This window comes from Sciurus vulgaris, assembly GCF_902686455.1.
Source record: "Sciurus vulgaris genome assembly, chromosome: 11".
NCBI classification, from domain to species: Eukaryota; Metazoa; Chordata; class Mammalia; order Rodentia; family Sciuridae; genus Sciurus; species Sciurus vulgaris.
In genome coordinates this window covers 63,801,703-63,808,577 of record NC_136472.1, presented here as the reverse complement: position 1 = coordinate 63,808,577, position 6,875 = coordinate 63,801,703, and positions in this window count along the sequence as shown.

Here is a 6,875-nt window from a genome sequence, read left to right as displayed (position 1 = left end):
CCCAATGCTTGCACTGCCCTCCCTCTGCTCTTGGTTAATTCTCACATGGTCTTCAAAACCAAGTTGTGATATAGTCTCTCTGTTTTCATGCCATCATTAGTCTTACTACTGGCCCTATAAATGTCTACCTCCTCTCTCTTCTCCTTCCAGGATTAGGAGCAACTTGAAAAATAGAAAACATATTTTTATTTCTGGCAGGCATATAGCAGACCCTCAATGAGTTTTCATTCATTCATTTCTCAAGCTTTCACCAGCACCAACAACCCAGAGAGGCACTTGAGAGATGGTTAAGAGCCACCTGGGTTCTAATTCCAGCTCTACCACTTGTTAGTGCTGTGGCCTGTGTGACTTTGGACAAATTACTCATGCTTTCTGGGATCTGTCTTCCTCCTTTGCAGTATAGGGATCATAGTGGTATTATCCTCGTGGTGTTGTCTTGAAAATTAAATATACAAAGTGCTTACAGAGACACCTGATGTTAATATCTAGTCGTTCATTCCCATTGGCCAGGCTCTGTGCTGGGCACTGGGAATCCCAAGATAGAGTCAGTGACTATACTTGGGGAGCACACATTTGAAGACAAGTGACTGTAGGGTTGTAACACTGTCACCTCAGGGGAATGGTTGGGGTTTGTCCTCAACCCTCCATGGTCCCTGCACCCCATCAGCACTGATCATGGACCCTGAAGCTGGGCTGGCTCGGTTTTGCATTCTTGGGCACTTTATTGACTCCTTTAAGATTTAGTCTCTTCCTCTGTAAAATTGGGTCAATTAGAATTGTAAGAGTTATCTGAATTCATGGTACCTATAGGAATTCTTCATAGAAACCCCACAACTTACTAAGGTGGGTCTCCAACTTGAGGTGGCTACAGGTATGGACTGTGCCGGGGAATGAACTGCCTGCTTCCTAGTGTGTCAGGCTGCTGAAGGCCTTGTGAGGGCTTGCCAGGTATCAGGGTCAACCACCTGGCTTCCAGGGAGAGGGGGCATGTCAGGTGCCAAGAGTGGGTGTCCAATCTCAGCTGTCCCTCCTACCATGTGAGGATGCTCTCATTCAGGAGCAGGGAGGCTAGACATGAAATGCAGTTCTGGAAGACCACTAACCTCAGCCAGAAGCTGCTCTCTCAGCCCCTGGGTCACTGAGAGAAGGTATGATGGGACCCCAGAAGGAACAAGGGCAGAGGTTTGCAGAATAAGAACCAGTGGGGGCCTGGGAAGGTGGATGTACAGCACAGAGCATGGACTCACTTGGGAGGTTTGGGCCTCTTATCCTGTGTGCCTTGGGTGAGTCTGCAAGATGGGATTATTCTTGGGGTGATTGAAGACTGGAAGGGACAGTGTCCAAGGAGGTGCTTTGTCAGCCTCACATGCATCAGGCCCAGAAGGAGCCCAGGCCCCTCCTAAGGGGAGCTTTGCCTCAGGATCTTTAGTTTCTCTGTGTGTCTTTCTCTTCAGCCCCATGTCTGGCTCAAAAGCAAACCCAGTCAGTCATATCTTCTACATATACACAGAATTCAGCTTCTTCTCCCTTAGGTGCCCTAGTCTAAGACTCTATTATCCTTCAATTGGATTGTTGCAGTAGTCTCCTGGTCATCTTCTAACATGTCCCTCTTACAAATCTTTTCACCCACAGCCAGCCAGTGTAATCTTGTAAAAAATATATGTCAGATCACGTTATTCTTTCATGACTTCCCACATCTCACAGAGTGAAACCTGAAGTCCTCTCCAGGGTCTTTACGTAATTGACCTGTCCCTCCTCCTCCTTCACCTACCCTTACTTCCTGCCAGCTCTCTCACTAGCGAACTCCATTCCCACACAGGGCCTCCTTTCTGTTCTTCCAATACACAGAGAATTCTCTTGGCTCAGGACCACTGAGCTTTCCTTCCCCCTGCCTGTTCTCCTCAAATATGTGCATTCCTTGACCTAGCATATCATCCAGGTCCCTGCCCAGTTGTCACCTTATCCACAGCCCTCCCCATGGTGACTGTCCTCTTCCCCTGTTATATCTGCATTTATAGTATTTATTATCACCCAAATACTTGTTGGTAGTTCAGTAGTTAGAGGAGGAGTAGAGCATGTCTCCCCCATTGCCATAAGCTCTGTGGGAAGATCCGTGTCCATTTTTCACTTCTGCTTCTTCAGCCTCTAGGACAGTACTTGGCATGCAGTACTCAGGGAACACTTGTTGGCCACAAGGCTGGTTACATCATGTATGGACACAAGGAGTGTCAGAGTTAGTTAAGGGAGGAAGGCCTTGAGTTGGGTTGTTTGTGCTGGGTCTTGCACAGAAACGAGGGTTTGTTCATACAAAATCTGCGGAGTGGCAATAGGCCACTTTCCAGATGTCTCATGGCCAGGCCAAGAAGCTCACCCCAGAGAGTTATGCATTCACTCAGATACGGTCCCCACCTGTCATGAGGAAGGAAGAACATGCTCAAGGCTCTTGGCTTATTCTCTGGCTGTGGGGTCAGGGCCAGGTGCCAGTTGGATCCCCAGAGAAGCTGGGTCTATTCAGGAGGCTGGTGGCAGAGAGCAGAGGATCTGTCACCCCACTAAAACACATGCACCCTGGTTTAGGTGTTGGTACTAGCTTTGCCACTAACTCACTCTGTGACCCTAGGCAAGACTTGTTCCACCTGGGCCTCAGTTTTCTCTTCTCTGAAATGAGCCGTGGCTCCAAAGGTGGCTTTGACTGTCAGCTGCCTTACAGATGAAGAAATAGAGGTCCAGAGAGGTTCAACGATAGACCTACAGTCACAGGACACTAGTGATAAAACTGGCCCCAGACCCTTGGCTCCCCCCTCCTCCCCCACTGCACCCTGTGTTCAGATCCTGACTTAACTGGTCTTTTTTTTCCCCTCATATCTGGACTTGTTTCCCCAATTAGGCTTTGAGTGCCTCAGGGCAGGAATCACATCTGGTTCCTACTTCTCCCAGTTTTTCAAGATTAGGCAACCAACAGGTGCTGAATGAAGGTTTGGCAAGTAAGAGGGGGAGTCTGGTTGCCCAAGGCCAGAAAGGGGGATGGCAGCAAAGGCAGGATCCCTACCAGGTCTTACTGGTTTCCCCAGAGTTTCCAGACACCAGGACTGGAGTCATTCATTCACACATACATTCACTCACCCAAGAAAGGTTTGCCAAGCACCTACCATATGCTAGTTACCACTGTGGTGTAGCAAAGGCAGGATCTCTTCCTAGTCTTACCTGTTAGATCTAGGTATGTGAGGGGTTGAGGGACAGAGAGCAGGCTGAGTAGCTAGCTGGAGGGGCACATAACTGGGAGCCAGGCTAGGCGAAGGCAGAGGCAGGCAGGGGTTAGATCATGATGCTTGTGCATTTATTGGAACTGAGATGGGAAGTCAATGGGGGATTCAAGCAGAGGATTCAAAGATGTGATTGGCACTTCCGAAGGCTCACTCTGGAACTTCTAACTGTTGCTGGTAGAGGAGCCATAGGGGTCTGTCATCCCTTGTTCAGAGGGAAGGAAGCCTTTGCTCCCAGGCAGACCATGTTGTAGGTGGCTGGTGGAGTCCAGGGCTCTCTCCAGAAAACTCTGCCCAAGGTTCTGGTCCAGAGGATATCAGCCTGTGTCCCACCCCCACCCTTCAAGACCATACTGCCTCTGCCCAACATCCCAGGGGTGTTACAGAAAACCTCGCCTGCAAGATGTCTAGGCCCCCACTCCTTGATTATATTAATGCCAAAATGTATTAAAGAAGCGTGGTAGAGATGCCATTCTAATTGTTTCGTACACACGCCACTGGGAGGGAACTGATTGGACACAGCTCACAGGCAGTATGTTAATACGCTATTTTCATATGATGATAGCTCTGCATAATCTTCCCTTCTCCCAGCTTTGCAGGGACCTGTTGTTAACCAAGCCCCAGGAGAGAGGGGGAAAGGCAATTTGACTTCAAGTCCACTCCCCACCACATTAATTAGTCATGTGGCTGGGGAAAGGTGTGCTCACTCAGTACAAAGTAGACTTTATAATTTATACACCAGCTGTTTCCGTCCATTCTCCTCCCTGCCTGCCTCTAATGAAATCGTGTTACCAGAGAACTGACTGGCGTGAATTGAGCCTTTAATCCCATTGACCCTGGCCTGGCTGGTGGGGCCCAGGGGAGGGGGGTGGGGCCTTTCAGCAAGGGGCTGTGATGAGAAGACCCTGGCAGGCTGGACCCTCCCGCCCCCCACCCAGCCTGCAAGCCCACACAATGGAGCAGCTTGGAGGTGGGGTCCTGCCTGGCTGAGCAGCCCTCTTGGGGATCCCTGGAGGCTGGGATGGCTCACATTTATTGCCTCATCTTCTGAGATCCAGCGAAGCACAACATTCTCATCTAGGTTGTTCCTTTACTTAGAGAACAGGCCAGGCCAGACTGCACAACCAATGAGCTAATGCTTGCTTTTCTGGCCATGGGGGTTGCCGGGAAAACAGAGACATGATTCCACGATTCCACGGAGGGAAATGCTGCTCCAGGCACCAGCAACAAACCTAAACTCTCCTAATCCACACCAGAACCCAGGGCCCTTTCCTAGGGAGGAGAGAGAATGTAGAGATTGGGACAGGCCTGAATCCTGGTTCCAGTCTGTGGCCCCAGAAGGGCAGTGCTAAGAAATATAGGTCAGAGGGATGCTTCTTCCCCCACCCCTAAAAGGAAAACAAGCAAGACCGGGCGTTGAGAGCCATCGGAGCAAATGCCTGCAAAACAGAGCGCATTTGGTGAGCAGGAATAAACACAGCAATTAGCACCATGGCAGCCTCTTAAACAAACACATGGGACCAAGTCATGGGAGGGGAGGCCCGTGCATCTGTCATAGGGACCAGAGGCTACAGAGACAGTGGTTGACTTGAGAGAAGCTGAAAATGAGAATGCCGAGGCTGTCATTGGGGATAGGTCCAAGGGGGTGACAAAGAGATGGGCAAGGTGCTTGGGTAGGGGCTGGAGTGCTGCTGGAGCAGGGACCTCAGTGGGATGGGATGAGGTGGGATAGGGTCGGTTTCCTGGCTGCCGTCTTTAATGTCCTGGGAAGCCCACTCTTCTCTCATGGAGGTGTGGGCCTCCGTCAGGGAAGTCTCAGCGAGTGAGCTGCCCCACCCCAGACTGATGGCAGTGAGAGCCTGAGTGGGCTTCCTCTACCCAGGCCAGATACATTCCAGTCCCCTGTGCTTCCTGGCTTTTGCTATCACCCCTTCCCAATCTGGAATGGTAGCCTTCTCTCCTTCAAGAGCTTCAAGAGCCTTCAAGACAGAAATCACCTCCCCCCATCTAGCCTTGAGGGATTCTTCATGTTATTCTGGACTGAGCCCATCACAGCCCACTCTGATGTTAGGGACCATTTTTGCCTCCTTTGTCCCTAGCATGGGGGTAGGACAAGGTGGCCTTGAACAGATCTCCTGCCTTGGCCAGTCCTCAGTTTGTTCATCTGTAAAATAGGTTTGGTGACTTCAAAGAATTACTCTGGCTTCCTAAGAGCTCCCACTGGATTTCCTCAGTTCTAAAACCATACACTCTGTCCTAAAATGAGGAAGGAATGTTTCAAAGCCACTTGAACTGTATTGTGGGTGTCCAAACTGATTTATTAGCCCTGAAATAGCCAAAGTACTTCTTTTACTTAATGGCATTAAAAAAAAAAAAAAAAAAAAAAAAAAAAACCTACCCTGTGACCAGTCCTCTTTTTTAATGAAAGTGTGGGGAACATCAGGGGAACCTATCCAGGGAGGGAAAATGAAGTTGTCATTTTTCAACATAATTAAACTTGGTTTTCAAAAATCTCCTGATCTGAAACGTGAATTACGCTAATTACTTCTGGTGGCTGCAACATTGATTTCAGTGTTAAAGTTAATGGACTTAATGGACATTGCCTCTCCCTTAGACGTGGCTGGGTCTTCTTGCTGAAGGTCCTGTTCATCCACTGTGGAGGCATCTTCTGGACCTCTAAATCTTCTGCCATTAGGTCCAGCTGCCCAAGGTCCCAACCAGGTGGTCTCCTTTGGTCAGGCCTTGGCTCTGGGCTTGAGGCCTCAGGAGGACAATTGTTCTTCCTTGCTTTAATCGAGTGTGGGTTGGGCTTCATGTTCTCATGCAGTTAGGTCCCGTGAGGGGGCACAGAGAAGGAAAGGGAGGTGGCCCCTGCTTCCCAAGTCTCATGGCCTCACGTGGGAGCTGGGTAATGAACCTTGGGGTACTAGGACTGAGATTTGGACCCTGGGGCTTTCTCTGCCCTCAGGGACCCCAGTGCAGGCCAGAGACTGGTTGGGGAATCAAATAGGAGAGAGGGGTGGAGGAGATTGGGGACATTTGCTCCTGGGAAGAGAAGGGTGTAGCAGCTGGTTGGGAAGGTGGAGTGCAAGAGTGAGCAAGGCTGGAAGGTGTGCCCAGGGAACAGGGAGAGCGCTGGTCATGGCCAGGCTACAGAGTTCTGTGTGGGCAGTGGAGGGATGACTGGGGCCTTGGAAGCCAGGAAGAGAAAGTTGTGTATGATATTTTGTCTTGGCCAGAATGAGATGAAGTCCTGATGTGCAGGCACAAGCTGGCACCTGGAGGACCTCTCTCCTCAGTGAAGAACAGCTCTCATGGCCCAGGGTAGGCCCGGCTGGCTCCCTCTGCTGGTTGGACTGACCTGAGTACCCCCCTTAACGGTCATCTTCACTAGGCATTAGAGGTCCTTTCCTGAAACTCTGTTTTCAAAGAGGAAAACTTTGGGGTGCCCTGACAGAAGGGTCACAAAGTATGGGAGACCAGGAAGTCGTAGTTCAGAGCTCACACCTGCCTCCTTCACAAAGAGTGCCGATGGAGGCATGGGTTGGGGTCCCCCCATGCCCTCGCCGGGGATGCTGGGAACAGGTGGATCTAGTCGTACCCAGGGAGGTA